Below are 13,809 nucleotides of genomic sequence, written 5' to 3'. Positions count from 1 at the left end.
CAGCAGCAGAATATTATTTCTGAAATTCTCTTTTTATTATTTAGTCTCTCTCTCTATCTCTGTCTCCCTCTCTTTATTTTTATTGTCATTTGGAGTTGGTCCAACAGCTATCTTGGCTCTATACGGTTAAAGGCAGCTGGTTTAGTTAACGGTCTGTTGGTCAGGTTAAAGTGAAACATGCACTGAGGGAATGCTCGCTGTCACATGCTAATTGAAACACAATCACAGCAGACGTGTACTTAATCGGCGCTAGATGAGACTCACATCCAAATGGTGCTGAGCGTAACGTGACTGCACTCAGATTATTGTTGCGTAGTGATGCGTGTTCAATAATCTCTTGACAGTTCAAATGAATGTACAATTCTAGAAGAATGATTAATTGAAAAACATCCCAAATTGATTGTGGTAATTGTGCTGCTAACTAAGTGTAAAAATGGAAGAATCAAGAGGCTGTTTTGCAAAAAAACAAAACAATAAAAATAAGAACATTAGCATTTATAATAATACATTAGCATTACTTTGTAAACTGCATGTGATCAGCTAAAGACGTAAGACCTGTTTTCCCCCATTCAGTATTAGTAAGCCACAACAACAGTAAAATGACGCTGATTATTATTATTCACTTTTTTCTTTTATTATCATTAAAATTATAAAAAGCAATAAATAAATGTATTATTACACTGTAAAAAAAAATCTGTAGTTTTTACAAAATAATTTTGGCAGCTGTGGTTACCAGAAAAATTTTGTAAAAAATACAGAAAAACTGTAAACACATTTACAGAACAAACTGTAAATTTTACAGTATAAAACGGTAATTTAAGAAAATTTGAATGTAAACCAATAAATTCAACAATGCACACTACTACTAAAATCTGTTTTGTACCTTTAACATATACTGACAACCACCTAATGCAGGTGGTAAAAGAGAAAGCCACATGTAGAATCAGAGCTCATCACAAGCAGCTTTTTCACGAGCTGAAGTATATACTAATATATAGAAGGTGCACAGAGTCATTCACGCAAACGCAAAACACCATCATGGTAACCCACAATACTTCAATAATGCAATAAACATTCATTAAACAACAGAAGATGTAACATAAAACCCTAATGTACATAACTGATAACAAAAACTATACAGAAACATGATTATTTAAACAAAATACTTTGAAATGCGGGAGTGTCAAACAGGGAATTGTGGGAATATCAGTTTACAGATTTTGACTGTAAATTATACATTGATTTTGTATTTTTTACTTATAAAGTTGTGAAATTTACAGCATTACTGTAAAAATTGCAATTACTGTAAACATTTTAATAAATGTCTGGTAAGAGCTTTTACAGTTTTTCCCTGTATATAATACGGGAACTTACTGTTAACCTATTTAAAAAAAAAATCCGTAGCATTTTTACAATATTTTACTGTTAAAATCACATTCATTTTTTACAGTGTATACTGTAAAATAAAAATACTTAAGTAAATAATAATAATAATATGATAGTTGTTGTTATTATTATAATTATTATCATTATTAGTTTATTACATTACAACAGTAAAATTACTAATATTTATGCCCGTCTTAATTTCTTCATTTTCAAATGTTAAATCATCAAGCTTTAACTTTGGCAGGAAAACCTCTATTTTGTTGATGATAGATTTATATATTTTCATTACAAATTTCAGATTTTTAATCGGTCGCTCTGAGACATTAAAAACATTGGATCATGAGCTGCTCACGTGTAAATGCATTAAAAAAAATTCTCAATCAGATCATTATTACTTTAATTTGATTAAATTGCATATCAAATAAAATTGTTCTGAATTTGCAAAACTTCACAAAACCCATTAAACTGCAAATCAAATTGATTTAATGCCAGCCCTTAAAATTAACATCCCTATTTAGAAATGAATTCATAGGACATGTAAAGACTAATGGGATTACAGTTCAGAGAGATTAATAGATAAACGAATAAGCGCTTTTAGAAGAGTTCATTGGTAATCAGTAACAGTATAATTTTGGGGTTTCTTCACTATCATTCGTTCTAGATTGTTCTGCCTGTATGGGAGATTTATTCGTGAAATTTTATAAAATAAGTAATTGATTTTTTTTAGTTAGTTTTATAGCAAAATGTAATTTTTATCTACTAAAATGTAATTTTCCATACAATTTGACAATAATCGTAAAGTAAATTAAAAGTAAGTCTGATTTTTCTAAATTTTGGTTGTTTCAGTAAATTGTTTACAATGAATGCTCAGTCAGATGTATTTGTGCACACATGTGGGTTTGTGTTATACAGATCTTATGTTTGTTTCATTTATTGGTGTAAATTTACGGCAGCGCACTGGCGTTCATTGCAGGTGTTTGTTTAGAGGTCACAGATAAAATAATTCAGAAAGGAGCTTCACATGAAGGTGAGAATGAGAAATGAGGATTTTCTTTTTCTTTTGAGTGTGTTTTTTAAGGGATAATCTGATTATGGAATCTTTGTTCTTGAGCTCTGGTGTCTCTGTGGAACCTTCAAACATGAGTGACATGAAGAGAAATCTCACATTTATTTTCACTAGCACCTGAATGAATACTTATTACTCTCTCACACGCACACAAACATACAGAACAGGATAGACTTGGATTTTAGACTTAACTTGTTTTTTTTTTTTTTTACTGGTAGTTTTTGCCTTTGTAATAGTTTTAGCTAACAATAATAACCCATTAAAGACACCTGAACTAATACGTGTGTGTGAAGGATTTTCTCTCAGGATGTCATTACGGTGAAGCTGCTCTCTGGCCTCCTTACATAATGAGTCTAGAGTGACCTATTAAATATCCGGACACACACACACACACACACACACACACACACACACACACACACACACACACACACACACACACACACACACACACACACACACACACACACACACACATTCACTCGCTCTCATTGTATTTGAGTCTAGTTTCCTCTTGCTGTCATTCTTAACAATTGAACCGTGGCATCTCAAAATGAGACATAAATTGAGCTCAAAATTAATAGTTAGAGCAATGAAAGTCTCCCAGAGTCTCTGACAAATATTAATGTAACTTGAGCAAATGCCGAAACAGAGAGAAAGATAAATGAGATTTTGTAGGTTTAGGAGGTTTGTGTTCTTACAGGCTGTGGTCATTATTCACAATATTCCCTTGTTTACTTGCTCATTTGCTGACATTTCTTTCTTTTTCTTCCTCTCTTTATTTGCTTGCAGATGTGACCAAGAGTTTTCAGAAAGGTAAGACATGCTCTATAAACATTAAACACTAAATGAATTTGAGTGCTACACAAGGGATGACACTTGCAATGGCAAAATGTGATTTTTTTTTTTTCTTTTTCTTTTTTTTTTTTCAAATGTTGCTCCTCAAAGCTGCTACTGAACAGTGAAATAACAAAAACATATATTTTAATTAATTTAATTAAGCTATAATTAAAAACATTTATATTGGGAATCTTTAACTTCTATGTACTAAAATCTAAATCAGTGGTCACCAACCTTTTTAAGCCCAAGATCCCTGACCTCGACCTTTTTTAAAGACAAGATCTACTTGATAGAAAAAGACACCCCAGATTGTATTTAGTATTTTCTTTTTTGGGGGTCAATGTAGATTCTGATTTATTTATTTTTACAAGCAAATTGGCCGATTCTGATACTGGTTGCAGATATTTATTATTAATATTTTTATAATAAACAAAAATACATAGCCATTTCAAATTAGAGGGAACCACTGCTTTTTAATCACAATCTAAACAAAGATGCTACGCACGTTGCATGAGCAGTTGTTTTTTATTTGAATTAGATTTAATTTCAAGAAAGCAAAAACAGAACGGTCTGACTTTATCTTTGTGAAATTATAAATGCTACACACACAAAAAAAGCATGAAACAAAAACAGCAGGCTGAATGGGACGCAGATTCACTCTCTGACAGCAGGTGGCGCTTATGGAGCAGCAGTGATACAGTGTTTCCTTGGTTACCGCTGTAAACAAAGCTGAAATGCGCTAATAATTAGCTACTTTATTCGTAGGTAATAGGAAAATAAAATGCCATTGCCATCGAAATATTCCTGAAGATTGATCTCCATTTAAGAGATGAATTCATAATCCCTCACCTCCAATTCAATATTTATATTTTCTTTCTATATTTCGAGCATCGCGAACAGTGAGCTGCTCTACCTGCTAAGCCTCAGAATTTTCTCCTCTTTGTGTCCGTCTTCAGCGTCTCTGGCCTATGTTAATGGCCATTTACAGACTCAGACATAATGTGGGCTATTTACCTTTATCTGTCTGTCCTAGCTCCAGAAAATAACACAAAAAATAAATACAAAAATACAGTACAAAGACTGGAGAAATGTAATGTTTTTTTGTACTAATATTTCTGTTATTTCTGTGAGCTACTGGAACAGTGATAAAGATCTGGTTCAAATTTCGTGGTGATATTATAAAGAATAGTTTGAAAAATTGTTGTTCATTTTTCCGCAGCCAGGTGGCGCCAACGGGCGGTAAACTCCGGTTTAGAGGTGCTTCTCAGCACTCGTTAGGAGTTTTTCCAAATGGTTAGATGCATTAAAAAGATGAGATTCTAAGCTTTAAAATGATATCTATTTTGTGTTATTCCACATTGGAAAACTAACATGGATATTGGATACACACTGCATCCCGGAGAGATGAGAGACATGTTTTTAGCCAAGTATGTTAAATCATTTCGTGAGTAATATCTTGTGATCAACGCAATATATTATATTGATTTCGGATTCATTTTAATCTTGAGAATCTGCTTTAAATGTTGATGTGCGATTTTTATGATCTGTGCATTTTTCATGAAGTTATGAGCACGTGAAATACATACTTGTATTCAGTTAGCTGCTGTGCTATTTTTGTTGTAAACGCATAATACTCAGACTCATTAGAGGGTGAAAACAACACAACAGAAGCATGTTGGAGGCTTGATATGAAAGTTTAAAGTCTTTGGTTTTGTATGCAAAAAGAATTTTTGTGCTACCTATATGGATTCAATTTTTATTGGCTTTTAAAGAGAGACACTCAAATGGAAGTTTTATTTTATAAGGCGCGCTAGTCTGACAGGAGGATGGCTGGACCGATCGTGTGCCTGTCAGTCGAAACGGGGCTTCCCATTGTTAAAAATCAGCGTTTAGGTCAGTGTGTTTACATTTCTAAGCTTTTTGATTGGTTCTATACAACGTGTAACACCATATTTGTAGAGCAGAGATAATGACGTTTCAGGGGATACCGGGAAATGCTCATAAGTGACGAGAGGAGTTGAGAAGTTCATTTCCAGCTAATTTAGTAAAACCATGTCAAATTTAATAGCCATTTAAATACCTTTACTCAATTATCTGGACTACGAAACTTTGGGAGATTATTTTTGAAAGTCTGTTCTTTGAAATTAGCTTAAAAAATTTTTTTCCACATTATCGGCCCATATCTTAAAATAGAACGTTGCGACTTCCGACTCATTTCGCCAGATCGGGTCACATTTGATACAATTTTTTGATGTATGTACATAGTAGTTAAGGAAACCTAATATAGAGTGTGACATACATACATACATACATACATACATACATAAATACATACATACATACATACATAAATACATACATACATACATACATACATACATACATACATACATACATACATACATACATACATACATACATACATAATAAATAAATAAATAAATAAATAAATAAATAAATAAATAAATAAATAAATAAATAAATAAAAATAAAAATAAAAATAAAATAAAATACATTTTTCACAATAGTCTCAGGCTTATGTAGAAGCATTTTACCTGGCCATGTTGCCACCTTTACGTCACTAGTATGGTAAGATATGTTTTTTTTTTTTTTTGTTTTTGTTTTCCTATCACCCAAATAAATAAATAAATAAATACATACATACATACATACATACATACATACATACATAATAAAACAAACAAATAAACAATGGAAACCTGTGTGTGTGTGTGTGTGTGTGTGTGTGTGTGTGTGTGTGTGTGTGTGTGTGTGTGTGTGGTTCAGGTATACAAAATGTCCTCAGAAAGATGGCAATATCCGAAATCCTTGTCATCCGAAATCCTTGACATTTTTTGATCCCCATGAGGAAAACAGTGATGGGGATACTAAGATTTTTTTTTTTTTTTTTTTTTTTTAAACTGTAAAAATGCAGAAAGCTTTCTGTGATAGGTAGGATTAGGGGTAGTGTAGGGGGATAAAATATACAGTTTGTACAGTAAAATAAAGCAATAAGCCCCAAGAAGCCAGCTATGGGGCGTTGTTAAAAAAAAATCACTGTAAACCACAGCTTAACGGGGCTTATTGCTTTTATAAAAACAGTTATTCCATATATACAAATATCAAAGCAAATATATGTATATATCAATGCAGCTTTCATTAAGTAAGCAAAATCACTAAAAGCCTTCTTTCCACTGGAAAAAATAGTCCCTGACCGTGAACAGCAACAAAATGCGTCATCTCATGGAGATCAACTAAAAACAGATTAGGAAAAGTCAGATGGTGGCAAAGACTGTTTGAGTGAGTCACATACCTGTCAACACTCCTGTTTTTCATGGGAATCTGCCATATTTCACACCCATCTCCTGCCCCCTCCCGTTTTGTTATTTCTCCTGGGAAACTTTGTATGGCCCAAACCTCGTTATATGAATAATCACATCAATATATTATTCCAAAGTTGTCAAGTTGCCAGATCTTGTATGAATTGCATTCTACTCAAACAATCGACGCATCATACAAATTTCAACCCATTTGTGACATCCTGACAACTTAAAACCCAGATGTGCTGTTGATATCTGTGCAGGTAGTAGACGCGGGAAGTTGAATCAAGCATCACTTGTAGAAATGAGAGGAGAAGACTCTGTGGTGTTCTGGTGAAAGCATTTTGAAGCCATATTGAAAATGCCCATGCCTTTTGCAGTGTGTCGCACTGATTTTAATATCAGACACGGTGGGAAAAATGATGTTACTCAGCACATTAAATCACAATGGCACAATCGTGTAGCGGAGGCACAGAATGGCACACCGGCCATTTCAACCTTCAAAGTAATGTTAATGTACAAAATTTAATACATGAAATACATGTGTTTTTGTTACATGTTCCACAGTTACATGCACCACCGTATTTAACTGCTGTGCAGTGTTTTATGTAATAAAATTGGTAATAATAATAAAAATAAATATAAAGAAACATGAATAAGTCATAATACCCTCACCCTACCCCGTATTTTGGTACCCAGATGTTGACAGGTATGGGGAGTCAGTCAGTAGCAAAGACTTTTATTTTGAAAGCTGCCAGTGTCAGGGCATGGGAAAACCCCTTAAATGTTAAAAGGACAAGATATCGCAGCTGACATTCAAACTGACATAGGAAAATTCTATTTAGATGCAGGTAATACAAGCTTCAGTGTGCAGCAGTGGTTCTCAACCTTTTTTCGCATATAATTTGCATATGATGTCACCAATGTAAACCAATCAGATTCAATGTTATGGCATTATAAGATAATGTTATTATTATACCTAGATATTGCAAACAATGTATTCCACCAAATAAAAACTAACTTACTGGCATTAACTTTATAGTAATCAGATAATAATTCTCCATGTACATACACAAACTACAGTCACTTTAAGTAGCTATTTAATTCTGTACAACTGTAAACTCTCTTCAACAGCATCATAATAGTCACCAAACAATCCCACAAATGCCTTAATGAGCAAATGTTACTCAGCTGTTTTTTTTATAAAAAAACACTGAGCGCATTGTAATTACAATCACTGACAATATCAAGCGTTCTGTCATGTCACAATCCCTCGCGCATCATCGGATCGGTTATTTTTATTGATTTAAAATACAAGTACATCAAACAAGCACATCGAATTCACAATTCACATGTCTTTTGAAATTGTAGGTTTTGCAAATGTCAAGTGGGCTACTTTACTACAGAGCAAACAGGAAGGCTGCCCATCTCGCTCATTGACAGCAAACTGATTCTTCCATTCTTCTTACCTTTTCTGCTGATGTTACGACTCTTCTTTTTTGCATATGTTCCTTCATTGTATGTTCATAATTTCGTGTTTCTCCTCTAATAACAAATTTGACCATTTTGATCCCTAAATTTACAAAAATAATGGCTACTGTTGGAATTCTGCCAAAGTGCGCGCTTGTTTGTTATCTGCGTAATTGCGTCAGTGCATATAGGTCTGCGCTTGTCTAAAAACAATAAATGCCCACCAAAATTATTTTATACAACATTTTAACATTATAGCTCAAATTTATATTTGTTTAATCCATTTTAATTTAAATTTAAAAACAAAAATAAATTGTAAAATTTTTTTTAATTTAAAATGTAAAATTTTAATTGTGGTCGGCATATCGCGGGCCACATTTGCATTCGTGACGGGCTGCAGGTTGAGAACCACTGGTGTACAGTAGAACAAACATATGTTTACATTGCTAAGGGTGTTGTGCAGTGATAGATAAAACCGTTGGGTGAAGCGGCCATAGCTGTGTTTTATCATGAATAAAACACAGCTATTGAACAATCAGAATCAAGGACTGAAACTAACTGTTTTATAAAAATCATTATGTCTATGGAAACATGAAAACCCAACAAGCGTGTGTGAGTGTGTGTTGATGATCCCATGTGGGACAAACACAAACTCTCTTCTTTCCCTGCTGGCGTTTTTCAGCTCTGTGCTGTGAATGTGAATTTTATTCAAATGTAAATATGTACAAAACAATTATTATAAAAAAATTAATTGTAAATGAATCTTTATTTTCCTAGTCAAATATGGCCAGGAAATACAGTTTATTAATCAAAAGAATGATTTCTCTTTGTAGTATGTGGATATCTGGGAATTAAGACACACTCTTGATGTGTCAGAGATGGATGCAGTGTCTCACATTACAAACAAAAGCACTTCTACTCTGTGCAGTATTTACATGTGCCTGCAGAAAGAGCTTTTTTCACCTGTACATGTGAACGCTTGCTCTGTGTGCGGCCATCATGCCTGGCTGAACAGGAAGTCTGGAGTGACTCTGGGGTCATGGGACGGATCAGGCTGGAGATACTGCCAGCCTCTAGAGCCCCTTTGTGTTCCAGTTGCTCGACTCTCCACAAAAAAAAATCAATCTGCAAACTTTCTCCAACCACCATTACAGATCCGGATCAGTGACCTATTTACAGCTCAACACCTGCTGGAAACAAAATGGTGCCGAAGTTTCCAGAGAGTGTGGAGGGGAATCTCTCTCTTTCTCTCTCTCTCTCTCTCTCTGTGTGTGTGTGTGTGTGTGTGTGTGTGTGTGTGTGTGTGTGTTTTGTTTGGACACAGAGCCAAGGAGCACACTGGGGTGACAGAGAGAGAATCAGAGGAGAGGAGAGGAGAGGAGAGGAGAGGAGAGGAGAGGAGAGGAGAGGAGAGGAGAGGAGAGGAGAGGAGAGGAGAGGAGAGGAGAGGAGAGAGGGCAGTGAAACCCCTGGATGGAGTGAATAATAAGGGCCCATGGGAGAAGAACAGATGGACGTTTAGAGAAAGGGAGAGAGAAAAGAAAGAACGAGAGGGAAGATTGTCAGACATGATGCCAAGACTCTGTAGGGGACACGCACATACTCAATGCTCATTAGTGTGGCATGATTCTGAAGTTTGGTGGGAATTTCAGAAGGTTAAAGATGACATCATACAGTTTACTGTTTCCATTAGATTTTTAAAGACTAGATAAGGGTAGATCAGGGACAGCACTCTGAACACACAAAGGCAAAACAATAGAGAAACTGTATTTGGCATTTGCCTGTTGTGAGGTCAAACTTAAGATGATTCTGTTCTGAGATCAGATCCAAGCTGGTTCTGAGATCAGTCTTGAGCTGATTCTGTTCTGAGATCAGACCTGAAATGATTTTGTTCTGTGATCAAACCTGAACTGATTCTGTTCTGTGATCAGTCTTGAGCTGATTATGTTCTGAGATCAGATCTGAACTGATTCTGTTCTGAGATCAGACCTGAACTGAATCTGTTCTGAGGTCAAACCTGAGGTGATTATGTAAGCTCAGACCAGAAACTGATTCTGTTTTGAGATCAGATCTGAGATGATATGAGATCAGACCTGAGGTGATTCTGTTGTGAGATCAAACCTGAACTGATTCTTTTCTGTGATCAGTCTTGAGCTGATTCTCTTCTAAGATCAGGTCTGAGTTGATTCTGTTCTGAGATCAGTCTTGAGCTGATTCTGTTCTGAGATCAGACCTGATCTAACTCTGTTCTGTTATCAGACCTGAACTGATTCCGTTCTGAGGTCAAACCCAAAGTGATTATGTGAGCTCAGACCAGAAACTGATTTTATTCTGAGATCAGAACTGAGGTGATATAAGATCAGACCTGAGGTGACTATGTTCTGAGATCAGACTTGAGGTGACTCTACTTTTGAGTTCTGAGATCAAATATTATACATTTGCATTTATATTTATATTTATGCATATCAGATCATGCATTCCTTGGAAATCAAACCCATGATCTTCACAATACTAAGATCATGCTCTTCAGTTTAGGCTATAGGAATTAGATGGTTCCTCTGGGATCTGAGATCAGATCGGAGATGTTTCCTCTTAAGGTATCAGCCTTCAGGTGGTTCTGGCAGTGAGAATGGGGTGTGTGAGGTATTATCACATTACTGCAGTATAAATTTGTTTCCAACCTATAATCGCAGAAACATCTATTTGGCCACATTGTGGGAGACAATGATTGTAAATTACTACGCTGATATGAGGGACCTTATATGATTTTATTAGACACTTGAAAGAGAACAGAATGTGTATATTTAACCTATTGTGAAGCTACTCTTAGAAATATCCTGCAGTTCAGTTTTCACTACAAAGAGAGAGAGAAAGAGAGAGAGAGAGAGAGAGAGAGAGAGAGAAAGAGGGAGAGGGAGAGGGAGGGAGGGCTTGGTCTCCAGGGTCTAGGCCTCTTCCTTTTGTCTCTATTTTTAGAAGCTGTAGAAACTTGTGGAAATGTGAATTGAAGCTGTTTTCTGTAACCTGCTCTCTGCGCAGCTCGTGTTATCAGTCGCTTTACGGAAACTAATACACTTCTCCTCATTTCTCTGGTAATTAATGAAGACTGGTCAGAGTGATTTGAGGAAACACTGGCCTCACAAGGATTTAAACATTTAATTACATAATCACAAAAGCTAATAATTGAGTGTATAGGCCAAGTAAGATTGCACAATCTGGTCAGCATGTTAAGCTGCTCCAGAGTGCTGAAATATCATAACAAAAGCCACCATTTCTGAAATTAACACCAGGGATATTTCTAGGTCAGCTGTAAAAAAATGCATATCACTGAAATTCAGTGGTGGACATGAACGTAATGTAATGGAATGTGTTTTTACTTCATTACAGTGCTTAAGTACATTTTCAAGTATCTGAACTTGCAGTGTGGGGACTTTTACTTCACTACATTGTAAAGCATAATATCATACTTTCTACTCCACTAAATTCCATAAAAAAACAAATCCTTGTTATTTTGAGCTGAAGAAATCACCCCCTTTGACACACAAGAGTGTAAAGGAGCTGATTCTTCCCAATTAGCAGTTAAAAATGATATAAAGCTAGTATGTTTGCACAGCGCTTAAAATATGAACACATTTTGCCCCATGTAACGTCTTTACATTTTATTTTGATAGGCTATTTTTAGCCACATATTTACATTTAGTTTCTCCTCCTTTTTAGAATTTCACTAGTTTTCACACTTTCTTTATCAGTAAGTTAAATTGATATTTAGTTTTGAAGTTTAATGTTTTGATATTAAAAAGGGTCCGTGTACCTTCGGATAATTTGTTTTTTCGTTGTTGTCTTCTAAACAGAAAAACGAAGAAAGCATTCATTTATCACATATTCAACCCTCCTCGTGGGCATAAATAAACAAATCTCGAGTCATTTTTTTCATATTTTTATTTTTGTTTTAATCACACTTTGTTCTAATCCGCCAAATGGGAAAACAATAAAACCAAAATGGATAAACAGCTTAAATATTCAATCTCTACATGGGCGGGAATAAAATGCCCCTTTCCGCTGATTGGTCAACCAAAGATCAAGCCACGCCATAATTTCTTAGCTCCAGAATCAGCTCCGTGCAACAGTAGCTTATATATCCAATACATTTGTACGGATTATTACAGAGTTTATTCCAACTACATTTAATCTAGTTCTTATCAAACAGCTAGACTAATAAATGGCTCATCACAACCCATACCAGGGCAGAGCCTAGACAGAGCTTTCTTCTGTGTACATTTGCGAGCCATGAAATACTAATTTATCATATTAAATATTAATTTACATGCTCTCACAACTAGCCAAACTATTTGGCACACTTATTAGCCTTTTCATTCATCTGACCAACTCTCAAAATCTGTGTGCCGGAGGCTGTGCGCCGCACTGGACAGTGCGGAGAGAATGCATAAGCTACTGTACTGAAAGTGCAGAGCAGAATCGGGATCGAGTATAGCGCTTTTTACAATACAGATTGTTTCAAAGCAGCTTTACAGTGATAATAGGAAAATGAATAGATCTTAAAGAGTTTGTTTTGGCTTTACAGCAGTTCTTAGATAAAGTTTATCGAGCTAATGTTTTTGATTGAATCTTTTGTTGTAAAAATCATTAATTATTAACTTAAATGACACCTTTTAACTGAAAACAGAACAGAAACAGAAACTTTTAATGCGCTCTTGCCGTTCATTTACGTGTTTAAGGGTAGACTATAACACTTTGAACAATAAAGCCAGAGATGAATAGCCTATATATATTTATATTTATTGCCATCTATTACCCGTTATAAATTAATTAGTCAAAAAAGCTATATTTAAAATAGCTATATCTTATTAAATATAGGCATGCCATCTTTTAATTTAAAATCTTAAATTTAGTCAATACAATTAGAGTTTGACACTATTTTGTTTCAGCCAAAGGCATCTTGCACTGCAGAGGTGGCATAGCAGCATCTGAAGTAGCTTTAGATGTATTTACACAATTTAATGCTGCTCAGAGAGGTCTGTAAATACATTCACACAGCAGAGCAAATAATGCAATGACATTAATTTGATGTTTTATACAAAATGCTTTGAATACAGAAATATTAAATAAATTACAAGATGAAACGAATATGAAATATCGCCAGTAGGTGGCAGTAGTGACTAAGTCACTGTGTTAATGAACGAGTCATTTTATTCAATCGATTCGCTCAAAACACTGATTCATTCAGTAATAAAAGGCTGTATGGCTGGTAAATCACTCAACCGATTTGTTCAAAGACTCGGATTCATTCACGAATTAACTACTATAGGCTAGCTACTCTGTGCGCCTTATGTTTTATGTCGCACAATGACCTGTGACTTTGCTTTAGAAATTTAGCTAGCAGTAAAAAATAAAACATTGTTTTGAGGGACATACTCTGTGTTAATGAAATACACGAGGTGTATTGCTCAAAACTACAACCACATTGTCTCTGCGCTGTTCAGTGAGTCGCGCATTTTTGATACACAGATTTCAAGCTAAATAAAACAGGTGGTGTGCCAAATAGGCTAGGGGTAGTTTTGACAGCAGATGCAAATAAATTAATATTTAATATGATAAACTAATTCCACCGCACGCAAATGTATGCGTAGGCAGAAGAAAGCTATGGCCTGTAGGGTTTGTGTTGAGCCATTCACTAATCTGGTTGTTTGATGAGAAATAGACCCAGAT

General features: G+C 35.0%; 1 protein-coding gene across 1 annotated transcript in view; it reads left to right on the top strand.

The window, feature by feature from the left end:
- The window catches only part of LOC125263978 (receptor-type tyrosine-protein phosphatase delta), a 600,442-nt gene that overhangs the window by 142,156 nt on the left and 444,477 nt on the right, over positions 1–13,809 (top strand). Inside the window, exon 3 of the mRNA XM_048183181.1 lies at positions 3,245–3,268. The gene's annotated coding sequence lies outside the window, so the exon portion shown is untranslated. The remainder of the gene's footprint in view (positions 1–3,244; positions 3,269–13,809) is intronic.

Source organism: Megalobrama amblycephala, linkage group LG3 (assembly GCF_018812025.1).
Source record: "Megalobrama amblycephala isolate DHTTF-2021 linkage group LG3, ASM1881202v1, whole genome shotgun sequence".
Lineage (NCBI taxonomy): Eukaryota > Metazoa > Chordata > Actinopteri > Cypriniformes > Xenocyprididae > Megalobrama > Megalobrama amblycephala.
The sequence above is the reverse complement of the archived record's forward strand: the minus strand, read 5'-3'. Positions and strand labels throughout refer to the sequence as shown.